We start from the raw sequence: 25,618 nt of genomic DNA on the forward strand, positions 1-25,618 counted from the left end.
TGAGGGCGACTGTCGTGGGCATCGTAGGACGCGGAGCAGCGCGCTAAAATCGTCGACTACTGGAGGGCAGCAGCGATTTTGCCTCCAACTGTGATGAACCAAGAATGTCCCCAGACCTTGCGGGGGGGTGGGGACAACAGGCCCGCTGGCTCCTCCCACTGCTGACAACCACCGTTCAGTATAGGAGAACTTTCAAAACCACCAAACCCTCCCGCGTGAAGCCCCACCCCCAGGGGCGGGGCCGGTCCTTCACTGGGCAGCAGGCGGTGCCCCTCCCTGCATTTCACGTCTTGGGGGTGTTTGCTTTGATCTCAGCCAAGCGCTGCCACTAGGCCCACCGGCTTCTGGATGTTTCCCTCCAGAGACAACGAATTCAACATCTTGATGATTTAAGCTGTCACCAACTTGCCAAATACCGCACTGTCTCTGAACTACGATCTGGTGACTTTCTCAAGAGCAGGAAGGGTCTCCCTAGAGGAGTCACGATGGGCCTGCTCCTCTGCTCCCCCCAGTCTCCCCATCAGCGAGTCTAGCGGCTCCCCGTCCAGAAGACGGCCCGAAACCGCCGGCTCCCCGCGGCTTCTCTTGTCCATCCCTGGTCGCGGCTGTCCTCGCGCTCCTGCTCTGGTGATCCATTTTCTGGACGGCTTCAGAGCAATCATGAACCGACTGTAACTCCCACCGCCCGCGCTCCGGCTCCAGGGGCTTCCTGTTTCGGTTTGGGGTTCTGCCCCTCTGTCTACGGTCCCTGACTCCACCCCAAAGAGTGTCTTTAAGTGGAAACCTGAAGAACCAGGATCAGGCAAGAGTGGGAACTGGGCCCCGCACAGGTGTCTCCCCACACGGCTAGGCCCCCAGGCGCTGGGTGCCCACAGCTCGCTTCTGATGCCACCTCTCTTCTCATGGGGGGGCTGGCTGCAGCATGGCCAATGTCATACCCTCTACGTGGGGCCTGCAGTGGCTTCCCGGCCTTGGTCCTATCGGATCAGCCCTTCTAAGGACTCTGGCTTCTCTGGTGGCTGTCACAGGGGCCAGCTCGGCCCCCTGAGCAAGAAGGAGAGTCAGAACTGACAGGGACCTGGGATGAGCGAGACAGGAAGTGAGGAGGAGCTCTCACCCCAATGGGCTTCTCTGAGCACAACCCTGTCGGGTCTGCCCTAATGCCTGTCTTGAAAATCAAGTCTGTTCCAACAGGACTGCTGTGTTAGAGTGGAATATGGCATGGGTTTCTCACGTGCTCATGGCCAAGTTCATCCACCAGAAACGGCAGGTGGACAGACTCTGTCCAACTGGACTGGACCACACAGAAGTACACACACCGCACAGGTGCACACACCGCCAGTGTGCGCCGGCTACCTCCGTTTACCTTGTGTGTTAATGAGCCACCGCTGTCTACAGCTAGTGTTCCAGCTTTCTTCGGGTTCCACCTTCCCTCCACCACCTCACACTAACCCACGAGCTGCCACCTTCTGCCACCTGGCTCCTTAAACACACAGGTCTTGTCGCAAAGGAAAACGCCTAAACCACATGTAATGTGTAAAACTGTGCTAACTGCTTTTCTTTCTTTCTTTCTTTCTTTTTTTTTTTTTTCCAGAGAGAAAGTGAGCCCATACAGGGGAGTCGGGGAGGAGAGGGGAGGAGGTAGGGAGAAGCAGAGAGAGACTCTTAAGCACGCTCCAAGCCCAACACAGAACCTGATGTGGGGCTTGATCTCACGATCCTGAGTTCATGACTTGAGCCAAAATCAAGAGTCGGACTTAAGCGCTTAACCTGCCCAGCGATCTGGCATTGTCTTCTCTTTCTTACTTTCCTTTCCCCTTGTTTTCAGTGCTGCCTGGGACTGCACATCTGTCCCGGTCCCCTCACCAAGCATTAGCAGCCTTGTCGCAGCCTCTGTTCTCTCGGGAACCCGGGCTAGGATGCAATATTGCACATGGAGGGAGCGGCAAGTACAAAAGGTAGAAACAGGCTTGGTGTCCCCCAGGACAGGAAGAAAGCCCGCATGACTGATGCTCTGTGGAGGAGAGGCTATAGGCTGGATGGGCAGAGAAGGCAGGATCTTTTATTTAGGGTTTGGGCAGTCAGGGGACGGAGTCTGGACATCGCCTGAATTGCAGTGAGAAGCTATTCGCTGGTTACAATCCTGGGAGTGGTGTGATTTGGTTTGTATATTAAAAAGGAAATTCTAGTTGAGGTGTGAAGGATGGATTGCAAGCAGCAGGACTAGCCAGACCTGAGGGGGGAACCCCTCAGGTCCAGGTGAGACATGGGGTCTGGACCGGGCAGGCTGAAGGAGGCCTCGAAGGTGGAAGGCATCACAGCTGCCCCTGGTGGGCTTGGGAGGAAAAGGAGAAATTCCAGGGGACCCAAGGTCTGGTTTTGTGCATTTCATTATTTTGCAATTTGGGGCAGGTCACTATTCTTTATCAAAAGGAAGAAAAAAAATTTTTTTAAATTAATGAAGGTTCTTGAGGGTGGAGCCAAGTTGCAAAAGTGCAAAGCTCATCTGTTGGCTTTGGAATGAAAAATAAAACGAGGGGTGTGTGGGTGTGGGTGTTTGACAAATGAGGCAAGAAAAGGCGGTGGCTCCCATTCATCCCTTTCAGGGAACAATAACCACAACATGATAAGCTGCGGAGCAAAGCTCATCTCTGTCTGAAACGTGGCCAAAGAAAGGAAAGATTAATCACACAGGGAAGGCTGATATCTCAGGGGCAGATTAAGACAACAAGCTAGCAATTTTGAGTCTGATTAGAAACAGCTAAAATCAGAACTTCCAGTTAAGGACTATACTTTTCAGGGGGGCACGGGAGTAGGGAGGGAGATTGATTTAAGTTAATTAAACCTAGTGCTTAATTAAGTGTGCTCAGATACACACTGTATCCTTTTTGCATGGTTAATGCAAACCTGGGTTCACAGCTCCATGAAATTTGCCGGCTGAAAGTTTTAAGGCGACAGGGAGGTTCCATTAGTGACACGGGTGCGGATTCTAGATTTGGGGGTCAGAGAAGATGGGCTCTCCTCTCCGTGGGGCCTCTCATCAGCAGGGAGACCTTGGCACGTCCCCTGTCCTCACGGACTCCTTGGTATCTTTATTCCCCAAGATCTCTTCGGGATCCCACTCTCATCCCCGATAAGGATTCTGTCCACAAACTACACTTGCCAAGCCCTACTTTGTTTCCATTTATGATTCATCCAAACGGCTCGTAGTAATGGCAACAGGTAGCATCTACCCCATGCTTCGTCTGTTCCTTCCAGAGACTGCTGGAAACCCGTGACCGGGACGAACTGCTCGATTCTCTTACCATTTGTTTTTCTTTTTATTTATTTATAATTTATTAATTTTTTTTTAAGATTTTATTTTATTGGTTTGACAGAGATCACAAGTAGGCAGAGAGGCAGGCACAGAGAGAAGAAGGGAAGCAGGCTCCCCACCAGGCAGGGAGCCCGATGTGGGGCTCTACTCCAGGATGCTGGAATCATGACCTGAGCCGAAGGCAGAGGCGTAACCCACTGAGCCACCCAGGCACCCCCTCTTTTTCTTTTTAAAATATTTTATTTACTTATTAGACAGACAGAGATCACAAGCAGGCAGAGAGGCAGGCAGAGAGAAAGGAAGGGAAGCAGGCTCCCTGCTGAGCAGAGAGCCAGCTACAAGACTCGATCCCAGGACCCTGGAATCATGACCTGAGCCAAAGGCAGAGGCTTTAACCCACTGAGCCTCCCAGGCGCCCCTCTCTTACCATTTCTAAGAGGTAAACACTATTCACCCCACTTGCCAGAGGGGCAAAAAGAGGCACAGAGAAATAAAGTAACCTCCCCAAGATCACACAGATAGTAAATGATAAAACAGAAATCTGGACCCAAGATTCTGACTGAACACAGAGGAATGGTTTTGGTTTGTGTTGGCCTTGACCTCTTTTGCCTCCCCTAAAGGCTGGCAGCCAAACGCCACTGCTCCAGCCTTTGTTTTTTTGTTTTTTTTTAACTGTAAAGCAGATACTCATCCCTGCTCCAACCTCCCTCCAGGAGTTTAAAGGCGCTGATGTCAAGATGCTTAGAAAGCTCTACCGAGACCTGGTGTGTGAGGAGGAGGACGGAGGGGCTCCCGTGAGCAACAACGCTAACTGCTGGCGAGGACGCATCCGAACCAGAGGAATCTGGTCGTCTAGGTCGTTCAGGGTTCATCAAGTGGGAGGACTTACAGAGATGACATCACTGCCTTCCGAGTCATCGGGCTCAGGGGACTCCAGCTTTGGTAGGATTTTTCTCCCTGTTGTTTTCGGGGGTGTGAACCCAGGGGTTCTCAAACATGGAGCTCCTGTTGTCCGAAGGGACCCGATGCCGGGCCAGCATCTGTTTTCCTTGCTCGTTAGAGTGGGGGCAGGGTTTTTACCTTTGCTTCTCGGGGGCACGTTCTCGCCACTGTGCTTCTCCATCTCAAGCTTCCAGAGGGACAATGGTGGCTTGTACTATCAGTGTCCTTGCTGAATCTCCCTGTGGGAAGCAGAAACTCCCAGGCTCTGCGGGTGGGCAGCCTGTGTCCAAGCCCCAGCTCGGCCGTGGGGGGACCTCTGGCAGGGCACTCTGTCACTGAACCTTAGCTTCCCAGTGATAAAAATGGGGTAAGAATGGTACTTCTCTCAGAGTGGTTTTGAGGATTAAGGGAGAATGCTAGGAGCACTTCCAACTCAAGAATCTCAGTCATTCATTATACACTCATTTCCATCTCATGACAGCCCAATCAGGGAGGTTAAGATTCTCCCCAGAGGCCCAGGGAGTCAGGGAAGTGACATATCCAAGGCCACATGTCTACCAGAGGCAGAGCCGGGATCTGAACACCGTCCCTATGGCTGAGCTGGAGATCAGTGGTGGGAGAGAGAGACAGAGAGAGGGAGGGAGAGAGCTGTATTCCACACCTGGCTATGTCACTCTGAGAAAATCACTTCAGCTCCCTGGGCCTCAGTTTCCTCATCTGGGAAGTGGGAATAATGCCAGTCCTTACTGCTATGAGAAGTATCAAGCATGACATAAATTTAAGGTATTGGGCTACTATTAAAAAAGGCGCCAGGGTGGCTCAGTGGGTTAAGCCGCTGCCTTCGGCTCAGGTCATGATCTCAGGGTCCTGGGATTGAGTCCCGCATCGGGCTCTCTGCTTGACGGGGAGCCTGCTTCCCTCTCTCTCTCTCTGCCTGCTTCTCCGTCTACTTGTGATTTCTCTCTGTCAAATAAATAAATAAAATCTAAAAAAAAAAAAAAAAAAAAAAAAAAAGATGTGGAATAAAAAAGAATTCCTTAGATAGATCTTCATTTCGTTTGACCTGTATTTCTAGACAAACTGCCTTTAGGGCAAACCTTGGGTACCAAGTTCTGCCAGCAGGCACATGGCTAACCTTGAGCTCCCAGAGGCGTACTGTCCCTGCTCCGTGGAGAAGCAGCTTAGGACAAGCCGTGTATCTGAACCAAGTGCTGCTGGGAGTATGCCAGGTCCCCCTTTCCTCTCTAGTGATGGGTCCTACTGGTCACTGCAGGCACCATGGGTCAGGGATCAGGTGTCATGTTGAAGACAAAGATGCTGACTTAAACACCAGGCATCGAGGACTCCCTTTGCAGTCAAGGTGACCTTGTAGCTCCTAGACCAGAAGAAATGATAGGACTATTCCAAGTTTGTCTTTGAGGATTCTCCCTCCGTAACCTTGGACCCGTAACCTTGCTAAGGCCTCCCACTGTGACACTGGCCATGTGACTTGCGTTGGCCTACTGGATGTCTGCTAGCAGACAAGATGCAAGACAAGGCTTGCAGAAGCGCTGGCCCCTTCCAGCTTATGCCCTTGCTCCTCGGCCACCACCAGGAGAACATGCCTGAGCAAGAGGCAGGGCTAACCACATGTGGCGCCTGCTCGACTCACCCCTGTCGCCCCAGCTGAGGTCATCTTAGATCAGCCAATCCCAAAGATCTGGGTAAACCCAGCCACGATCAGCAGAGTCACTTAACCTTTAGCTAAGGTATCCGACTGCTGGGTTCATGAGCGAACCCAACCCACAAAGGCTAACACCTGAAGATTAGAAGCTAACTAAACGCTTCTTGTCATTCACTAGTGAGGCTGGTGGCTGGCTGTTAGGAAGGGTTCTCATGGCGATAAGTAATGGATACGCACACATCCATATGTGCGTATTAAAAAGTACAGTATGCTCTGGGTTTGGTTAGAATTTGCTACACAATCTAAACTATCCTTTCTCTGTTGCTGGAGATCCTGGCGCAAAATGTTTCCATTTTCCATACACACACCCGCTTAATGTAGTAGACACTGTCGCATCATGCCAACGAAATCCCGATACAAGACCATGGAAAATTCGAAAGGCTTTTCTCTCCCCCTTATGTCTCACCCTTCCTCTTCCAATCCACTTTTTAAAAATAAAACTCTAAAGTATATTTTAAGTGGACAGGTCCTATTTACGAGAAGCACCCATTGCAGGTCAAGAATCTGCCTTTTGGCGAATCGCCCAGACCACGGTTTTCCTTCAAATGCCCCCCCAGAGTCCTCCTCCTTAGAATTGTTCCTCTGCCTTCACATCCTGTCCTTTAACTGTGAAGAGGCAGGTGCCCAGCCGGCCCTCCCAGGGGCTGCCAGCCGGATCCTGTGCCCCGTGCCCAGTGCCACTCCCACCTTTTGCCAGGTGACAATCACAGACCAACTACACCCCTCTCCCCCTTCCTAGCAGCCCCAACTTCGGGCAAGCTCCCTAACCCCTGTGAGCCCCAGCCTCCCCGTCTGCAGGGCGGCAAAGGTAAGGAGAGGCCTTAGCTCATGGGACTGCCATGACCTCAATGAGATCGTCCGATGCCAGCACACGCGGCGTTGTGCGAGGCACGGTAAGCCCTTGATAGATGTGAGCTATTATTATAATTGTATGCATGGTGCCATGGGAACCTGAAATTCTGGTGAGCAGTTACTTAATACTTACCATGTGCCTACTGTTTTGAGTATTTTAAGAACTGTTTTCGTGCTTTTTATACGTTTATTTCATTTTTTAAACCTCATGACAACAGTTTGTCGTATAGGTAGTGTTATCTCCAGTTTCTGGATGAAAAAAAAAAACAACAACAACAGAGGCACAGAGAAGTTAAGTAACCTCCGTAAGAGCACACAGCCAACAGATCGCCCTGACAGCCCTCTCCATTCTCCCTACTTTATTATAGTTCTTCACCCATCCTTCCCACTGGGGGTCCGGGATGTGTAATTAATTTGTGCCTTCTCAGTGCTTAGCACATGTCAGACCATCGTGTTAGGGGAGGCTGCCATAGAACGTTCTGTGTCCCCCCAGTCTTTTCTCTTTCGGCATCGGCCCCCTTGAGGGCAGAGGACTGGGTCTCCTGATCCCTGCACCTGCTCCTTCCTGAATCGGCCGGGTGGGACCAGATGGTGCCTTGGAGAGGAAACGAGCTCCTTCTCACAGTGGCACACACATGCTCCGGGCTCTCCACACGCCATCTCACAATCCAGCTGGATTCAAGACACAGGAAGCAAACAAGGCTTTCAGCAGCCTCGGGCGAGCAGGGGTGAAATTAGTAGATTGGTGTACAAAGAAGCGTTTAATAATGCTATCACGCTACCCGTCCTCACGGAGCCGTTGTGACATTCTGCATTAAAGAAGGGACGACTCTCCGTTGCTGCACCGAACGGAGGCCTGGCATCACGCGGGCTCCCAGCCCCCAGAACACTTGTATTTTCCGGCGATGGATGGCGCGCATAGAGGGATCAGGGGAAACTGATGGCCTCATAAGAAATGTCCTCGTAGACCCCTCGAAGCCCTTTGTAATGCGGTTGCTCTTCTGCTTGACTGTCGGGAGCATCATTTTTGTTAACTATTAAGGAGCTGTTTGTTGAACTAATGTCGCCATGGCAACTGCGTGGGGGGAGGGGTACTGTCATAGTCTGGTGCTGCCCAAATTATAGCATATTAATCAAGTATGTGATGCAATTTAATGAGTTTCCCTGTGTGCCTCCCCATCACAATGAACTAGAGGACCCGGGACCTGGGGTTTGCCCCCGTTGTCACTGTTAAAGAGATGTTCCCTCACCAGTACCTGGTGCTGTACTGTTTGCTCCATAGATGGATGGATGGATGGATGGACAGAAGGATGGACGGATGGATGGAAGCCGGAACCAAAATTTTCCACATACTCATTCGAGCTGTTTCTGCCTACTCTCACAGTGAGCAGGTCTTTTGCCAGAGAGAGTTAGGGAAAGTCAGAGAGGTCAGGAAAGTAACGGGGACAGGCGTGGTCAACAGTTTCCTTGCCTGAAAGGAGGACCGACGGCAACAACAACGAGGCAGCGCACAGGCTCAGACCGCCTGGGTTCAAATCCCAGCTCCGTCTCCTCCCCCTGTGCCGCTCGTGAGGGAGTGGCCGCTCTCCCAAGCTGCTTGTTTCCCCACGTGTCAGAGGGGTCATGACCATGCGTGCTCAGAGGGCCGGTGACGGGGATTATAGTCCAGATTCCACGGCGCTTGGCCAGAGTACGTGCCCGATCACATACTGACCATCACCCCTGCCCTGCCACTACTGGGAGGAAAAGCCCCAAGAGAGGCCCCATGGTGCTTTCATGGTCTAAAGGTCTAACTGGGCCCTGACCATCCAGGGCAGGACCCAAACCCAGGTCTGGTCAACTCTGCTGCCACGCCATGTTCTTTCCGAGGTCGGCAAACATTTTCTGGAAAGGGCCAGATAGTCAATATTTTAGGCTTGGTGGGTCACATGCAGTCTCTGTTGCGCATATATATATATATATATATATATATATATATATATTTAAAATCCTTTAAAAATATAAAACCATTCTTAGCACACAGGCTGCTCAGAGATAGGCATAGCTGGCTGATCCTTGCCATGCTGTCTTAGGAGGAAACAGGAAAAAGAGGAAAGCAAAGTGAAAGGCGACGCATACATGGCTTCTTCTCCCACTAAGAGCGGGCTGAAGCTACACACAAAAAAAGAAAAACTTGGGCCTAGGAATTTGTTTGACTTTAAAAAACAAAATAAAACCAGCCCCGGTGATTCCTTGCAGTCCTGCACTGCTCATTCTAGAGTTTACGAAGGGAGGCACAGAAAAGTAGGGTGACTTGGCCAAGGTCACGCTGCTAGTAAAGGACAGAGCTGGCACATAAACCCAGAGGTCTGGCGCCAGACCGCTTTCCCACCACCCCAGCCATCCACCTCCACGACGTTGGAAACAATCTCTGTGCTCTATCATTTTGAGACTCCAGACATCCTCCACCAGCTGACCCGGGAAGGAGCCAGCCTCTGGGGTCTGGTCGGTCTGTGATCCTGTCCCGGCTCTACTGTTACTGAGTCTGTGACCTTGGAAATGATGAACCTTTTGGTCTTCAGTGTCCTTCTGGTAAAGTGGGGGATATTGGCTGTACCCTCCCTCTGGGTGGTTATGAGTTTAGCAAATGGCCTTGGACGTGCCCAGTGCTAGGCAAATGTCACAATAGTTATGACAATGACGGTGGCAGGAGAGAAAAGCAGCCCCCAGAGAGGCTCAAGCCCTAATCCCCAGAATCTGTGAATGTGTTACTTTAAATGGCAAAGAGGAATTAAGGTTGCCAATCAGCTGACTTTAAAATAAAGAGAGTACATGGATTATCTGGGTAGGCACAATGCATCACAAGAGTTGTTAGAGGCTGAAAAGATGGGCAGAAGAATCAGTTTCAGAGTGATGCAGCAGGAAGGAAACTCAACTGGCCATCGCTGGCTTTGAAGATGGAAGAGGCCATGAACTAAGGAATTAGGGAAGCTTCGAGAAGCTGGAAAAGGCAAGCCATGGAATTCACCCCCAGAGCCTCCAGAAAGGCATGCATCTTGCTGACACCCTGATTTTAGCTCAGTGAGACCTCTTTCGGACTTCTGACCTCCAGGACTGTAAGCTTGTGTGGTTTCAGGCACAAAGTATTTGTTATCACAGCAAAGAAAAAGAGGGAACTGACACACCATTTGTGACAGAAAGGAGAAGCCTCCTGTGTGTGCTCACCAGCGCTGCTCAGCCAGCCACCCTGGGCTTCTGCTTGGTGGGATGTGCGACCCGAACTCCTCAATTCCAGGACACTTGCTGGGATGGCCATCAAAGCCAAGCCCTCTTCCCATGGGGGTTGCCGAGAGAAGCTGCTGGATCTTTGGGGGGAAACTGGGCTGGGCGAATCCCGCACAGAAGACATCGGAGTCTCGGGATGGGGAGAAGCGAAGCCTTGCTGACATGGTTTAGGTCCTGCTGGGCTCAAAGCCAGGCCAGCTCAGACTTTTCAATTACATGAACTGTTTTTTTGTTTTGGACTTCCGTCAGCTTGAATTAGATCTTCAGCTTGTAACTAAAAAGTCTGACTACTATCATCAAATACCCACTTAAGTACTGTTACCTACTAGTTTCAACTGTTATCATTTCCTCGGCCAGTGATGCCTGGGCTCGGAAAGACCACAGAACCGGGTTGAGGGCAGGGCGGTAGGGCGGGGCGTCAGACAGACACAGGGGAAGGCGGGACACCATCTCTCCTGGAGCAGGAGCAAGAGGAGCTGGAGGAAGGAGCAAAGCCCCTCACACATCCGAATGGGAGTGTGATGTGAACTCACACCCAACCCTGTGGAGAAGCACCCCCCCCCACCATGGGGTCTTCACGTCCAGTCCAGCAGGCCCGAGCACATTTCAGATTGGTGGCACCTGGGACAGTGGTAGCTTGGTTTCCCAAATGAGTACTTTTTTTTTTTTTTTTTCTGGTCTTGCCTCTTAAATACCGATAGCATCCTGGGTTCTGTTTTCTGCTCTGAGCCATCCCCGAGAGAGAATGAAATCACCCCGTGGCCTTGCCTTGCCCCTCTGTCAGCTGTCTGTCCATCTTTGCGCCTTCCCAGTCGGCTGGAGGGATGTGGCACGTGCCCTTTGGTGATGGTGACAGTTGCCCATGCTGATTTTTCACGGGACAGCGAGGGCGGGGTTGGGGGTATGCCACCGCTGGGGAGGGTGACACAGTTTGAGAAGAACCCAGATGATGGTTCTCTCTTCCTCCCCCAGGACTACCCCCATCAGGGTGACAACCACAGACTTAGATATGGATGACTCCTGAATTAGTCCACCCTGTCCTGAAATGGCCTATGCCCGTGTTGGACATTTCCAGCACGATGGTGACACAAATGCTGACACCGAAACTAACAGCAAGACCGCTGCTAATGGGACGCAAGCATCCTCTTACTGAGCACTCACTCTGTGCCAGCCATAGCTCCTGATGCTCCTGCACTGACCTGTACAGCCTCTCAGGCAGCTAAGAACTGCATAATCCCCATTACACAGATGAAGACACTGAGGTTCTGGACAAGGAAATGACCCCTCCGGGGTCACACCGCTAGTAAGTGGCCAAGTCAGGATTTGGATTCCTGCTGTTGGGACTCCCTGAGACCAGCCGCTTCACCATCGCTCTCCACTGCCTCCTAGTCTCTGGGCATCCCACAAGTGCGTCAAATACTTGTGAACTACCTGGCACGTTCTCCCTCTCTGTTCACTCCCCAGCTCAGCAGGATCACTCCCAGGTTTCTAAGCCAGGCTCTGAGGGCTCCCTCTTGACCCCCCTATCGTCACTTTCTGTGTTCCAGGCCAATCAATGCTTTCTCTGAATGGGACCCTGGGGGCAACTCTCATTGCTCTACCCCTGCTGTGACTGCCCCCCCCATGCCTTCTCTCTAGGGCCAGCTCTCGCTGCTGCCTTCCAACCACATCTGTCTGTCTGTGTGTCCATCCTGCCTTTGCTCTGTCCTACCTGCAGCCCCCCCTCTGCGCTATGACCACATTCCATTTCTAAACTGGAGACCGCATCACATCACCTGCCTGGTTTCAAACTTCTGAAAGCTGCTTGCTGCTTCCTTCAGGTAGTCCAATCCTGAGCATGGTGTCTGAGATCTCCGGGCTTTGACTCATCTGACCTGGCCCATCTCAACTGCCGTGGGCTCCCCCATCAGGCTCTACCTCCTCCAGCCAACACGGGACTAACGGGACCCTCCAAATGTCCCAGACTTCCTCTCCCTCTGCGCCTCTGGGCACGCTTCCCCGACTTCCCAATCCGCAGAAATCCTTCCCCTCCCTCCGGCTCTAGCCCAGAGCCTCCTGGAGAAAAACCCCCCTCCCCCCCGCCAGGCAGAATGAAGGACTTTGTCTGTGGTTGGGAAGCTCACAGTCTTCGTGTCAATCCGGGGATCACAGGACACACTGATTTCTGCACTGATTTACTGACCGATTTTGATTTACTGACTCTGCGCCTGTCCCCGCTGCAAGCACATTCCACAAACTCAGTCGTCACAACCACCCTGTAGTTGGGGCCATAAGGTCCATGGGAATCTGGGCGAGGGGGGGGGGGGGACAAGAGCCTCAGAGGAAGCTGCTGGACGTGCTGAGGGGACACCCCTGCCTGCCCGGGGCCTCCAGGTGCCAGCTCCTCAGGGGAGCCTATGCTGGCCATGCCCTCTGACCTCAAGACCCCACTCCCCTCCCCACCAAGCCCCCACAGCACTCTAGGCCCCATCCTCAGGAGCCATGAGATGAGGCTGGACAAGGACAAGGAGAGGGAACCGTGGCAGAGTTAGGACCCAGGGAGTGGAGGCTCAGGAGGAAGAAGGAGAGGAAGAGGGAGGGACCCACTCGTCTTTCGCTGGCCAGGCCTTCTCCTGGGGCTGGGCAAAGGAGGCTCCTCGGGCAGGGAGGCATGGCATGGGCTGCAGAACCATTCCGCTCCAGGCCTCAGGAGAGAGGACAACAGAGAAGCATGAGGTTGTCCAGGCCAGGGCCAGAGAGGATGGGGCAGACGCTCCAGGAGGCCGGGAGAAAGGGTGTGCGTGCACTGCTCTGTTGCCCCCTTAGAACCTCTCCTCTCAGCCAATAAGCCAGGAGTCCTACAAATTCTCCTGAGCCTCCCAGGCCTGCCCCCTTCCCCCCACCCAGTCGCTGGCTTCTGTGACCAGGGGTCTCGTTCCTCCAGCCGTGTGGGTTCCTCTCCCTGCCTCAAAGATTTAATTGGCCTTCATTTTTCTTAAGTGAGAACTTCATCTTTCTCCTGAAGATTGTCAGGGACTAAGGCCGAAACGGGAGTTCCATTTCAAATTTCTTACCCGTTTTTAACAAGTAGATGCCCTCCTTTGGCATGCCTCCACTCCAATCACTTCGTATCTATCTGACACTTGGCCACCTTCGCTGTCCCGACTCTCCCTATACTGGGTGTGGCGTTTGGATTTTGACATTGTTGAGTCCAAGGGAAGATGTGGACATGGTCTGCTCACCGCGTGGCTCGGCATCCTCTGGACAGACATGCAACGAAAGCCTTCACACACATGCCCTTCAGGACCCCGGGAACATCTGCTACTCCATCCAGAGGACCAAGGGTAACTCAAGTTTAAGGTTTAAGGGGACCTCTCCCATTGAAAAATCATTGAGAATAAGAAGGAAGAGCCTCTGAGAAAAGCTAACAGGAGTCATTCGAAAAGTATGGTGCTATTTTAAAAAAATCTATCTGTAACAGCATTTTCTCGAACATATTGTAAGAAGAGAGCTATGCTTTCAGGGGGACTATAGATAGGAGGTGGTACGGGGGAGAAGGAAGAGCAGTGTTTTGACCATCTTTTTGGGAGCGAGATCGCCTGCGAGGTCTCTTCCGCCTTTTGTATCACTTCCTCTCCCGGACAGCCCTGTGGGGTATATTATTTCCCCATTTTACAGATCGAGAAACTCAGGGAAAATCTAGTTCTGGACTGTTTTGTCTCATCTTGTGCATATAATTCTGCAAAAACAGCTTATTCCCAGCGAGTGCAGCCAAGTCTAATTCAAATTCTCTGGCAATTTGAAATAGAAGCCAAGCTGCCCATTGAATGATTTTCTACCTCAAAAACATCCCGCTTTCATTAGCGTTTCAGTTGTACCCATCGTCAGCGCCCAGAGTACGCGTCCTAGAATGGGTCAGGCACGCTCAGTCGTGTAGTCAGACTTGCTGAGCATGGATCACTGTGGTCCCCTGCACTGGGGCCAGTTACTTAGTTGCTAGCTCATTTGATTCCATTCACTGAAAGGGAAAAGTGCCCCTGTATCCAGGAGCCGCCCAACGATGAAGACTTCTCACTTACTTGGGTTGGCTCTAACGTGGTCCAGGTTAATGAAGCTGAGCCTAGGCTTTGCCTCTCTGATGCAAAACAAGGCTGCTGATAGGAAAGTCCAAAGTATGGGGGTAGCGAGTGACTGGTTTTAGAAACTGCTTTATGCAGGGATCCAAGAACTGGCCGGGATGCCACAAGTCCTCTCTCCCATCACGGCTGCCTCAGCAGACATCACTAATCCATTGTAGCACACCATTTCCTGATATTCCCCAGACTCCTTCACAACACCCTGCCCCTGCAGACATGAGCAATTGATCGGAGTCCAAAAGATGAAATCTATTTACCATCCCTGCCCTAGCCCAGTATCTCATCTAAACAGAGGCAGCACAGAAGCTGAGAGAAGCTGCAGCCATGACAGAGCCAGGGACTGGGGATTCTTTCCTCTGAATGCTTCCCCTTTGAAGCTGCCCAGGAAGGTCCTTCATCCCTGGTCCCTTCCCACTAAAGGTACCAGTGAAGTGGGGGTCACTTGCCAAAATGTCAGACATTTTTTAAAAGCCCGCAGGCAATGCGGGGTGGGGTGGGGGGGTGGGCAGTGCCTGGGCCCTAGATGGCTTTGGCTCACACTACAGTCCTACAGTCCAGCTAGGGTCACAGCATGATGGGCAGGGACAAAAGGCAGGCCCATGGATGAGCTCATTCTATAGTCCAGGTCTACTGCTAATGCCTGATAAATGTCTCAGGCAAATGCAATTTATTTTTTTTAAAAGAAAACGTAACAGCAAAGAGTTTACTGAAAGGGAAAGAACATACTCAAGAAGGGAGTGCGAGCAGGCTCTGAGAGGGAGCCGCCCCAGGAGGCTTGGGTCTCACCTACTTGTAGGGAGGTTAAAGCGAGGGGCTTAACTTTCGCGGGAGGGATGGGGGGTTTCCCCCTGGAGTGTGGAGCTCTGGGGAACCTCGCCCACACTTACTTTTGGTCACTTGACGCATGCGTCCTAGCTGCACCTGCGCTTTGTGCTCTCTAGCGCCCCTGGTGGAGGGGTCATCCTCAGTCACTAAAACACGCACATGCTTGGGTCTCCATAAAAGGTGCCTGGCGTTTTTATTCTTGTTAGGTCCCTGACTGCCCCTTCTCTGTTGCTTACTGCCTGCCATCCTGTTTTAACTCCTGTTCCCTGATCCCTATGCTACCCCGCCTGCAACACCATCACCCTGCCTCTCCACACACTTCTCTCCTTTGGGTCCTGGGCTCCCCACACCTGCGGGATGCACACCTGTGCAGCGGGCACTCCTTGACCCATGCTGGAGACGCGGGGCTCGCTTGGCCTGTTGGCACTTGGCCCACACCCGAACAGCCTGGAGCGCACCCTGGGAGAAGGTAGCCCACCTCTGGGTTTCAGAAGTGGCCACTTGAATGGGCCGGCAGTATGTCCCCATTTAGCCTGCCTGCCTAGTGTTATCTCCCGCTTTTCTGGCAGTCCAAGCTGCGCAGGTGTCTCTTAGTGGTGTGTACCCATACCATCCTCCAGGGCCCCCCCCCCCCCTCCCGGCAATGCCGTCTAGATCCTTCTAGGTCTGCCTGCAGGGCAAATACGGGCACTTGTGGAGTGAGAGGCTTGGACTTTCACAGATGCTAGCTATACCCAGTTCAGGCAAGTGCAATTTTTATCTGATCCCTGCTACTGGTCCCAGTGTGGTGCGTGGCGCCTTTTATAAACTGAAGCATTGTTCTGAGAATCCGTCTCCCAGCTGAAGAGGCAGCCAGACCTCACTCAGGAGGGGATGGGGGAGGGAGCACTGGCTGTGAGGCTCAAGTTCATGCCACCCAAACTCAGCTCTTAAATGATTTTCCATCTGTATCAACAGAATCTTTCTTCTGTACGGTGCTTTTCAAGTTGTTAAGATCATTTGCAAGAGGAGGAGGCTTGCCCTGGTTTTCAGTTCACTTCGGGACAGGGAGGTCCTGAGAAGTCAGACCACTTTCCAGGAGGGCCCCCAACAAGTAATAAATGGCTGAGCAGCCCCTGCCTTCCGCTGGGTGCCGGGATTACAACGGCGCATCAGAGAGAGCGCTGGGACAAACGGAGACGTCTTCTCATAGCATCTCCATTTTACAGAGTGGGCTCAGGGGTGCAATAGCTTCCCTGCCCCCCCAAACCCCAGTTAAGCTTGGGCTCCTGACTCCCAGCCCAGAGCTCTGTCTTCTGCCTCACGCTGTCCCAACACTGAACCTTCATCCAGGGTCATGTCCCTCATGTAGAAGACTAGGGCTCCTGTTTATTGGGCACTTACTATGTACTGGCGCAGGGCCAAGCCGCTGGATAGGAGTTGATTCATGGACTCCTCCCAGCCACCCTCTGTGGTAGGTATCACAATCCTGCTATCAGCCGAGAAGACTGAAGTATATAAGATCATGGCCCCCGACCCCGCAGCTAGTGGAAGAGGCAGGATTTGAACCTGGGGCGATAGACTACAGGAGCCCTGCTCCTCTTAACTAGCCATCACCTCCCATGGCACCTCCCCATCACTTTCCTTTCTGGTCATTTGACGATCACTTACTGAGCACCTACTATGTGCCAAGTCCTGTGAATCAAAGACACAGCCCCTGCCTTCAAAGCCCTACTCCTGCTTAAAGCTTTGCCAAGAAAGCATCAAGGCATGGCTCACAAGTGTTGCTCAGCCCTCCCTTCCCCTCCCATTCGTTGTTTCCCACCCACTCCCCACCAGCCCCCCACAGCGCTCAGGACTCAGCTGAATAGAGTCTACACACAATGACTGTCAAATGTCAAACTCAATTCTCATCCGTGTTGTCAGTTTCTTAAAGAAAACCTGTCTCCAGCCTCCCACGGCACCCTGTCCTCAGGGGTCCTTGATAAAAATTTACAGCTGCTGCTGACCCAGGCCCAGGGCAAGAAGACCCAGTCACAAAGCACAAAGGAAGCCCGGGGGCCCATTCCTCAGACCGTCCGGTTCCCAGTGCGTGTCCCTCCAGCCCAAATTCTGCACCTGGGTCTGGGGAGCGATTCTTCTCACGCTAGCTTGAGTCTGTGGTACTGGTCTTGCCAAAGAGCCCCGGCGCCCTTAGGAAACCACCCCCACTGTCCTCCCGCAGCCTAGGGTACTAGGGGAATCCTGCCACAGCGGCCCCCATGGCTTTTTCTTCTGGTCTGTGTGGCCTGGATCAAAGCTCTCGATGGCAGGACTAGCTGGTTAATCTTTTGGTGGTCTTTTTGGCAGGGGACAGGGCTCCCCAGAGCCTCTAATCAAAATGGCCACCGTGCTTGGAAAGTTGCCCATCCTATCACGCCCGTGAGGCGCCGTCATATGTGTGGCTGTCTGACGGTAGCTCAGGTACAGCAGGGGCCGACGGACAATAGGCCTTAGGAAGACGTGACGGTCATCTCATCCAGCAACTTCCAGACAGTTTTACCGTAGAGCCCCACCAAACAGGCAGTGCTCAGAGAGTGCGCGCTCACAAGCCCCTCACCCCTCACCTACTACCCCTGGGGGTTCCAGGGCATCCCAACCACAGAGTCAGTCTGTTCCCCAGACTGCTCCTTTCTTCAACATTGATACTTCTGCAACCCACACTTGCATTCTCCCAGTGACAGGGAACTCACTACTTATAGTTGATGCCTATTTCACCTCGGTGTACCTTTTTTGTTAGGAATTCGTCCTTAGGCTGGGCCAAAGCTGCCCATTGTTCAGTGACAGCCCTACAAATGCGCAAAGGTGGCTTTCTCACTTCTCACTGGTCAGGTCTCTTCAGGGCTGGGGGTGACAAACCTGTGAATCAGGTTATTCCCTCTCTGTTCGAAGATTATCTCCCTAGTCCTGGTTAGAGGTTCCCTGGACACAGTTCCAAGCCTGGGCCCTCTGGATGGCCCATCTGAGCTGCTGCGTGGGAGCAGAGACGGAAACCCAGGCACCTACAGCCTCGGTTTGCTTCTAGGGAGGGACTGGCAGGGCCCCAGTGAATTCCAACGGACTCACACCTGGGTTCTCTGCACTGCGCCATTTCTAGGTCCACCTAGAGGGAAGCAAGAGTCCGAGCTGCGAAAGCCAGCTGCCCCCACCCCAGACAGGCTCCAGGTCTGGCTGCCCCATGCCCCGTCCTCATTCCCTTTCCCTTCTTGAAATCCAACCGAGGCCCAGCCTCTGGCCAACACGTGGTGACTCACCAGTCCCGGATCGCTTACATCCTGGGAATCTCGGTACGTGTTGACTCCAAGAGCAGTCGGTGTGTCAAGACCTACAAAGAAGAGAAACTCAATATTAAAAGCAGGGCAGAGCCACTGGGTATCCAACGGTCTTTCCAGGCAGCCCAGCGGCCCCGGGAGACTGGGACGGAGAGCCCGGACGGGAAAGGATAGGAAAGACAAGGAAATGGGAAGGACAAAGCTGCTCATTAAACCAACCTCAAAACCTCTGGGCTTTGCGGTGATGCTGAGAAGGGTGGGGGGAGGGGAAAGACCCTCACCCTGGGTGAGTCAGCAACTCGCTGAGATGCAGGCCTTTCAGGAGAGGGAAACCAAAAGCACGATCAGACGGGGCGGGGTGGGGAGTGTCTCCCGCACCTCACTCCGGCTCTCCTGGAGTCCCTGGGGTCTGTCCTAGCAGCGGCTGGCCGTGTGTGGTTCCATTTTGATGAAGGTGAGGGGAAAAGCCCGGTGCGCAGGCCTCAAGTCCAAAAGATACTGCAGTCCTTAAAACAAAAGCCCCAAATGCGTATTTATATCCTGGGAGACTCCTGCCAAGCGAACCCTGTGTGTGTGCTTTGAAAATTCCTCAGGAGAGCTGTAGCCGGAGGAATAAGGCGTGTGCCCGGCTCGGAGGCTGCGTTCCCAGCATGGCAAGTTGAGGCCTGAGCTCTAGAGGTTTCTGCAGCCGGCAGAGGCCCACCTGCAGCGCACGTGTGCGCGTGGGGCAGCGTGCTGATGAGCGTGGAGGCCGCGCTCCTCACTCCCCACACCCAGCCTGTCTCCCAAGCAAAACCTGTTTTTTCTTGTTTCCCTAAGAATTCTGCGGTGAGCAGAGGGTTCTTGGCTCATCTATGCCTGTTTGCAAGGAAGAACCTTTTGACCGGCGGTGGGAGACTGGGGAGGAGAATCTTCTCGGCAATATGTCCTGTGGTCGTGTAACCATGCACCGGGCACTGTATTCACCTGCTCTGCTGTTCTTCTAAGGGATGCTTGCCCAGGAGCTTGCTGGAAGAACAGTGTCTCAGGCCTCACCCAACCCTACAGAGTCGGAACTTGCCTCTGCCACAAGCTTCTCAGGTGATTCCTGGGCACACTAAGGTCTGCAGAGTTCTCCTTGGCAATCTTGGGAGGGATAGTAATATTCATCTCTAACCACAGAAGGAAGGCAGGCAGGCAGGGAGGCAGGCATAGCCCATTCTCCAGGTGAGGGGAAACAGGTTCAAGAAGCTACGATGTGGCTATGGTGGTCTTACGGCCTGTAAGTGGCAGAGCTGATCCAAGCCCATGTTTGTGCGATTCCCAAGCAAGCCAGTGTTCCTCGCCGTGGTGTGATCTTGGATGGAGCCCAGAATGAGGAGGTCAAAGGGGTGGGCTTGGTGGGAGGGCCAAGGGAAGGGCAGTGGGCCAGGGGTGGGTGGACGACCTCAGGCTCCCCAGCAGGAGGGTCCCCGGGATCCCAGAGAGCGCTCAGGGAGGGGGCATCACACACAGCAGGCTGGTTTCCCTCCTCCCCACTTGCATTTGGGCCCACAAAAATGTTCCAACTAAAGGTTCTGGGCCTCCTTCCTGCAGGAGAATTCAAGCTTCTACATTAATACCAGTGGTTAATTAATGCGGATTCCAGGGCCAGCTCTCTGGCCCCCGTACTTAGAACTACCCATCCAGCGGGAGAGGTCCCCAGGGGACCATTGAACCTTAGTATCCCAGGCACTGACGTGCAGAGAGGCCAATACTCTGCAAAGCCCTTTAGAGTTTAGAAAGAGCTTTTCATCCATCAGCTAATCGCTCCTTTAAAGAACTCGGGGAGTGTCATCAGTGCTATTTTTCAGGTGAGGAAAATGAGGCATGGAGAGGTTAAGTGATTTTTCTGAGGTCACACAGCTTTGGGGTAGCTTGGGTTTGAGGTCCTCTGATAGCTCAGCTGCTCTTGGTGGGGACAGCGATGACGTCACAGGTTTATGAGGCTCTCTGCTCACTTAATGCATTTACAGAAGAGACTCATGGATCAAGAGGAAAATGGTCCACAGCTCACACAGGGGATATGACGGTTCCCTTTCTCCATGGAAACTGGCCAGCTGGGGTGCCTGGTTGATCAGTTACTCACATATTACATGATAGATCGTTCCTTCCACTGCCTTGGCTTCCCTAAGGCAGATGAGCTCACATACGTAGATGGGGGAATGACGTTGGTCAAATCTGGAGGTTGCAGAGGGTCATGGGCGAAATGTTGCCAGCCCATTCATGTTTGCTCCACGTGATGGCAGTTGGATGCAGAGCACCTGGGCACAGCTGGGTGCAGCGGATGCCCACCTGTGCCGCTCTCCTCTCGGCTCAGCGTGGCCATGGGCTCTGTCTTAGCAACTCCTGTTGCTCAGCTCTCGCAGGTCATTGTGCAAGGGCCATGGGCTAGCCCACCCATCTCGGCTACCCTGCGGCAAAGACTGCAGCTGCCCTTTCACCGGAACTTCTGGGAAAGGCATCCGTCCCCTTCTGCCTTCCTAGCCTTGACCAGTGCCCAGCCCCTTCCATCAAGTCCCCCTCTTCCTTTGTAAAATACAGCCAGCCCTGCAGCGACTCAGGCCCTAGATTACTGATTTTTTTAAATTCAAAATTCAGCATGCCCGTTGAACCGCGCTTGTATCATCACGAGGATTGTGCTTCAGTACAGACTTGTGTGGGTTGTGAGTGCTCTGCTGTCCCCCCACGGCCCCCCAGAGCGCTGTGATCTTTGAATGTTTTAAAAAGCAAAGTTTTATCGGAATGCGTGTATTATTTTATAGCAGAAATGCCTTCATAAGGTCGGTTGCATTATAGGTACTAATATCTACTTATTAAATATTGAGTGTGTTCATCCTAAATCCTGAATATATTAGACATTTGATTAACAGTCATTTCTGGAGTACTCGTATATACCTGATTGTGTGCTAAGCACCGGGGAGACATAAATAAGTAAGATCCAGCCCTCACCTTTCAGGAATTCCCAGTATCAAAAAAAGAAGGAGATAAATTCTAGTCGGACCATGTGCGCAGAGGTGGTATGGGGGCTGAGGGTGGGGGTACAGCTCATGGATGCCTCTTTGTCTCAGGATAGAGACCACACTCCTTACCCCAGGGCTTCCCAAGCCCTGCGGGGTCCAGCCCTTGCTCGTCTCGCCCTGCCTCACCTTGCCCCTCTGTGTTCTGGGCTCCCTGCCTGGCCCCTACTCCGCCATGCCTGGGCAGCCCCATGGGTCTCCTTAATCTGTTTCCTTCAATGCTCTGCCCCCCCCTTCCCCTAACTAGCCCTAACCTACCCTGTAGGATTGAGGGAGGAAACCCCCTAACACGCTTATAAACCCGTCAGCAGGTACATTAGCGACTACTATTACTAATGATATTTATTCTTATCCTTCAGCCGGTGGGCTGCTGCTTCTTGAGCAGAGAGAGGAAGAGCAACTTGCTTGGGGTTGCACAGGGACTTATTCTCAGAGCTGGGGGGAGTCTCAGTGAGTCAGTCCTGTTTTCCCTATTTATCCCTGGACCCAGCGCTGTGCCATCACCCACAAGACGCCGGATCCTAACCAGCACGGGGGAGGGTACTGGCCTCGGAGACGGGACGTCTGAGTCTGAGTCTCACACCCTTGTTCAGTGCCTGCGCGCCTTATTACTCCTCTCCTCCGGACCTCGGCTGCCTTACCAGCCAAGTGGGGCTCTCACAGAACCTCCTCCTTGGGCCGCGTGGGGGATCCAGTGCCCTGGTGCACGTGGAAAATGGCAGCTTTCGTGGGGAGCACTGTAAATGGATTAAAGGACGTTTCGATGTCCTTCAAGCTTGAAATGTGCACACGTTTCCAGTCTCCCTGCTCCAGACTCCTTTCACCAGAAAGTGCCTGTCATATGGAGCAAAATCCCAATAAGGAAAAATCTGCCCGTAGGATTTCCCCTACAGCACCCCCCCCCTTCCCGTTGTGGCCTACTTTAAGCCTATTGGTTGCTAGACACCTGAGGGGGAAAGGAAAAGCTAGTTGAACAGTTTGTAGGAGAAAAACACCCCCCCTCCACCGCCACGGTCACTCCCACTAACACAATTTATTCCATTCCATTTCTTCATTCAGCAAACATTTAGCAGATGAGTAAGAAACTCCAGGTCTGGTAAACAGGCCATTATGTCCTGTGGTGATGGCCTCATATTGAGGAAAGGGCAAGGGACCGTGGAATATAGGGGAGGGGGGGAGGGGCTCTGGCCGGGGCTAGTCCAGACTGGACACGAGATTAAGGTCAAGCACAAAAAAGGTGGGAAGCTACAGACACTTCTGTGTAGCCGTCATTCTGCAAGCGGGAGGCGTGGTCTTAAGTTGCCTGTCTTTGCTCCAGACACTGCTTTACCCTGATCACCAACGACAGCCTTTAATTCCAAAGAGCATCACTAGCGAGTGACTAGCACGATGTCCGCCACTTCCTGAGCGCTCGTTTTGTGCCAGGCATTGAGCCGAGTCCCCCACACGCCTTTTCTCTCTCCCACGGCAAATCTGAGAAGCATGCGTCCACACCTCCATTATACAGATGGAAATCGGAATCTTTCAGTGATCAAATACACTGCCCCAAGTCACAGGAGTCAACTTCCAGCACTGGGGTTCGAACTCTGGACTCACCAGATATAGTCTTTCTAGTGCCCCCCTCCCACCCCTTAACAGGCTCTTAAACTTTGGCTCCATGGCTGGAATTGCTGGCAAACTGGGCCGTCTCTCCTCCAAGCCCAAACTACTCTTCTACTAAGATCCCCTCAAGAGCACAGAGGACACAACCTCCCCAAGGGGTGCGGGCACGGCTTGACGCCTCGAACAAGCTGAATTCTATTCTAGAATTGATCTGTTACTCATTTCCAAATATTTCCTCTTCAAACCTGTTCAGTGCAATCAATAGACACTCAGGGAAGAGGTGCCCGGCCCTGGGCTGGGCTGGGTCTGTTTTGCTCACCGCTGTCTGGGGAGATAAGATGAGCCTTTGCAGCCGGGTTGGAGCTGGAGACTTCGACGATATTACTGTGCCAATCGTGGCACATGGCCATGGTGGCAAGCTCACCAGGAGGGGCCCCTGGGAATACGGCAGAGGGGGGCGGATCTGAAAGGCAAAGAAAAAGCTGGGGGGGGGGTCCCTGCTGGATACAGACACCGGAAGCCAGCTGGAGTCCCCGTAGCCAAGCAGGCCAAAGAAAGAGCAAGCACCAGATCTTTCAGGGACTTGCAGGCATTTTAAGACATCGGGTCCTTCTACCCGTGAGTGATGGGAACGCGCCAAAGAGCTGGGAGCTCCGTGTCTGCAGGACCTGACACATGGCAGCTCTCAAAAGTCATTGTTGAGTGGTCAGTGGAATCCTGCTGACGCCCCCCCCACCCCATCCTCCAGCAGTCAGAGAGCCATCCCTGGGACCCTGCCATCTTTACAAAGGCCAACCACAGGGCAATCTGATTTGTGTAGGGCACAATTGTCCCCGGGGGCACCTGGCCTGAGCCTCCTTCTGTCAGACCTCAGGGGAACCCTGGCTCCGGTGGCTGCTGGCAGATGTTGGGGACGACTACACCTTTGATTACAGCTCATGTTTCAGAGGGAAAAACACAGCTCCCTGGAGATTGGGAGTCTATGAAAATGAGCCCTTGCAAAAGAGAGGAAAGTGAGCTGGAAACACAAGCCCTCTGGGCGGGCGGTGGTTTCTTTACTTAAAATAAACAACAACAGCAAAGAGGATCAGCCTGAATGAGAAGCAGGTTCTGGATAATCCCTGACAGGCAGGACTTAACAGCGAGTGGCAGAAGGTGGTTGAAGAGACTGGTCTGTAGGAAAGCAGTACAGGGTTACCATCGGCAGACATGGTCTCCTAGAACGGGGAGGGGATGTCTGCCTCCCCATCATCATGTCCCGGTGGGAAACACAGCTCCTGCGGACATTAAATTTAACCCTCAGAGGGAAACTGGTAGACCCGGTTTAGATAATGCTTTTCTACCATTTACGAGTTTTGTGTCCACAGACAAAATACTTTACGTCCTCTGAGCCTTAGTTTTGTCATCCAAAAAATGGACATGATGGGGATTAGATGATATTATGAATGTAGGAGCTTGAACGCATGTGTCTGAATACAATTCTTCCATTTTCTCCCACACTGCCTCCTGACCTTCAAGACAGCTTTCTTCCCCTCCTGCCTTGATTATTATTAAGCACATACATGCAGTTAATAAATGCTGGTTCGGCTCCCCTTTTTCCCCCCCACCAGATTTAGCACAAATCTGGGTATTCAGGAGGTGCTTAATAAAGCCATGCAAATTAGACCCTCGTCTGTGCAACACAGTGGCTGAGAATATACAAGGAAAAGGCAGCGAGCTGTGTTTTTTTTCTCCACTGCATCCTGTTTGGAGCCCTTTATTAAATTCTTAAGTATGACTTGCCTTCAGGGTCAAAATAAAATTTCCACAGATTTCCACTTTGCACTCATAAATGATTCTCGCTAAACTCTTTTTCGTTTTAAATTTTTTTATGTGTGTGAGAGAGCATAAATGTACTGACTCATAGCTGGAAAAACTCCCTAACACATTCCAAATTTGTCGAGTCACATGAATTGAATAAAAGCGCTTCACGTATGCTAGTCCCAGGCTGGCGAGCCGTCCCACCGGCTCTGGCCCCCCCCACCCCCGCTCCTACTCCAGGGGCCTGGGGGACCTTCTACAGTGGGCATCAAATATCCAAAGCAGGTTCAAAAGGATACAAGGATTAAAAAGGATTTAGCACCTAACTCAAGCCAGGCGCCAATTCTGCAAGGCAGTGTCACATAGATCCCAAAACATCAAATAAAAATTTGCATATAGGATCCCTGAAATTTAACAACTTCATTTATTGACTCAAGTCTGTGCTGGGCACTCTATCGAGCCCTTTCCATGCAGGACTAGTTTAATCTTCATGGTCACCCAGGTGGGTGGGGTGATTACAACGAGCCTCCTTTTACAAGAGAGGAAACTGAGGTACAGAAGCGTGAGTAACTCGTTCCAGGTCTCGGAGCGTGCAGATGGCAGAGCTAAGATTCAACCTGATCTCGCTCTAGAGCAGATGCTCTGACACGCCCAGCCATTCATTCTGAAGGGAAAGAACCCTTCTGCAATGAAGAAAGAAAGCTCCATTTATTCCACAATTGTCTACCCAACACTTAGAATACAAACACTGCACCAGATGTCGAAGGGAGGCTGTTGGTAGGCAATTTGGTTACTGATTTCACTGAGTTTGGAATTGCACTGAGGAGCTAAGATGTATGCACAAATAATTA

General features: G+C 52.3%; 1 protein-coding gene across 2 annotated transcripts in view; it reads right to left on the reverse strand.

Annotated features, from left to right (window-relative positions):
• ZHX2 (zinc fingers and homeoboxes 2) overlaps positions 1–25,618 on the reverse strand; it is a 156,149-nt gene that overhangs the window by 66,248 nt on the left and 64,283 nt on the right. For both annotated transcript variants that reach the window (XM_082721771.1, XM_082721772.1), the window contains exon 2: positions 18,310–18,380. The gene's annotated coding sequence lies outside the window, so the exon portion shown is untranslated. The remainder of the gene's footprint in view (positions 1–18,309; positions 18,381–25,618) is intronic.

The sequence above is a fragment of the Mustela nivalis genome (genome assembly GCF_964662115.1).
Source record: "Mustela nivalis genome assembly, chromosome: 2".
NCBI classification, from domain to species: Eukaryota; Metazoa; Chordata; class Mammalia; order Carnivora; family Mustelidae; genus Mustela; species Mustela nivalis.